This window comes from Rhopalosiphum maidis, chromosome 1, assembly GCF_003676215.2.
Source record: "Rhopalosiphum maidis isolate BTI-1 chromosome 1, ASM367621v3, whole genome shotgun sequence".
In the NCBI taxonomy this organism is placed as follows: domain Eukaryota; kingdom Metazoa; phylum Arthropoda; class Insecta; order Hemiptera; family Aphididae; genus Rhopalosiphum; species Rhopalosiphum maidis.
This window is the reverse complement of record NC_040877.1, coordinates 48,841,195-48,843,788: the sequence shown is the minus strand read 5'-3', so window position 1 is coordinate 48,843,788 and position 2,594 is coordinate 48,841,195.

Here is a 2,594-nt window from a genome sequence, read left to right as displayed (position 1 = left end):
AGCTCACATTGTATATATGTCTTCCATCCACGTGATCACCGCCGTCTGTCCTCGATCGACATAGTCGTCACTTCCTTACCCAACTCCTCTACCACCACCGGGTGGTCCACGTCATCACTTACTACGACGTCTTGAACCAGTAGCAGTTGAACAATTTCTTTGTTGACCAATTCCATTGTGTCAATCTCTGGTGTAGTAATAACGACGTTTTCTGGCTGACTCGTGCCAATTTCTAAGACTTCTACAATAATATCTTCGGACGACGTGTGTGTGTCAAATCTACCTCTGTTGTTCTCCACGCGTAGTAGCATCATTTTTTGAATAATATTTATAACACGTACCAATTTAATAGATAGATCGTCTTCGGGGAAGATGCCAAAGCCGTCATTAATTAAGTTGAATTTTATAAAATAGAGTACTGTGTAAAGAGCCATTTTGTGTATAATATTAATATGTGACTTTATGGAGAGAAACAAATGATGTAAAACGTCTAGGACTATTGAAATGCAAATGAACCTCGTCGCCGAGAATTTTGAATATTACGACGGTTATTGACTTGTTTATATTGCTAGCCAGCAAGTACCTACGTTTACCAATCTAATCGGCCAGTATATATAAATAATGTTTTAAAACGACGATAATAATTTTTGTACTGTACTTTTAGGTGTTTTATTTTGTAATTATAATATTTCATTGCTTTCGATTGAACATGTAAATATTTTAAATAACTTTAATAATACCTAAATTAACTTAACAAACTTAAACTTAGATAGTTATGTAATGTCAGTGAGTTTAATATATTATTCGCGTTCGTACGTCGGTTATTCCCAAGAACTGTACAATAATATTTTATTATTAATATCATTATTTTATATCATCTGTGAGCTATTTCCGATCGATTGATTGGCAACGAAAATATAACATCATAACAATGCGAATGTTTTGATATCATTGTTGTTTGTTTATTTAGTATAATATTTTAATTTCGAAAAATCACCGACGATTTTGAATTTCTTAATCTAATATGTATATTAGGTTAGGTTATCTAGTTATCATGGGGGTTATCTCCCCACATTGGCTATTTTTATTCTGACTTTCGGAAAACAAATTATTAGAAATTAGAGTTGTTACTAGTTATAAAGTCATTGCTATTGATTATTAGTAAAAAGTTATTGCTTATAAATTATATTTATTATAATTATATACTTTATGTTCTCTCATTCTCTGGCTACGTATTTAATTTTATAATGCAATTTTTGTTTTTAAAACCTTTTATTAAAAGGTCGGAAACATGGTTATTGCTGTATTTTTCTATGCAGATGTTTATTTAGATATAAGGCCTAAATTATTGAGTTTTTTTAATATGTACTAATTACTAGTGTAGTAGAAATAGAATATATTTTTTCTTTGTACAATCATATTTTAGGTACTAAAAGATTTAATTTTAATGAACATAATTTGAAAATATATTTAATTATTAATTTGAATTCAAAAAAGTAATACACTCATCAATTTTTTTTTTTTTTGAGTTAATTTAATTATAATTAAGAATTTAAAGTTTTTTTTATATGATTTATATTTTTATTTTATTAAATCCGGTATTTTCTTAAAACATATATATCATCTCCATCGAAAATTCCTGGGCACCTTAATGTAACGTAAATGATTTTGTGATTATTTATTTTTTTATCCTTTCATTTAAAAATGCATAGGTATAATATAATGCAACCGTCAATTATAATATAATTATTCAAGTTTTTTTTTTTTACTTATATGTTCAAAAAATTGCAAGTTATACCTTATATTAACTTAATACACAACTATACACCACTTAATACATTTTTAGTATAAAACTTACCTCATCTAGTCCAATTATTTACTTTATCTCTTTTTATTATTGACACCTGTAAAACAGTGGAATAAACAAATCACGTGCAAAATGAATTATAAAACTTATTTATTGGTAAAAAAAATGAAAACATCATACCTACTACTTGGTCATTTCATTACCTCAAAGATACCAACCATCCGACTTAATTATATTAACGACTATTATATATTATCTACTATTTAGTTATATGCATACAAGTTTGATCGTATATTAGTACGTATATTTTGATTTTTTTCAGTGTTTGTAAATAGAATTTTAGGTGATTATATATTTTGGAAAAAAATATTGAGTATAAGAACAGGAATACAACTATTATTTTTTTTCAATTTTTATTTTAGAAAATATTCTGCTCCAGAAGTTTGGAGTATGAAATAAAAATGATAATAATAATGTTTTTATTCAAAATAGTAAAAAACTTATAAGAAGATGTTAATAAAATAATAAAAACATAATTTTTGTTGATAAAATATGTGTTTATCTTTAAAATAAATCTCAATTAACAAATATTCATTATACACATACCTATAATTTACGAGTAGAATGGCTGTTTAATTATTTCAATTAATCGATTAGTGTTATAAAACTGTTTCAACAACCGAATACTGTACTCTTGATAACAATCTTTGATTAATAGAAATTTTCATTTATTTCTAAATTGTTAAGAATGAATTACAGATTTCAACAATCGAATAACGAAAAACCC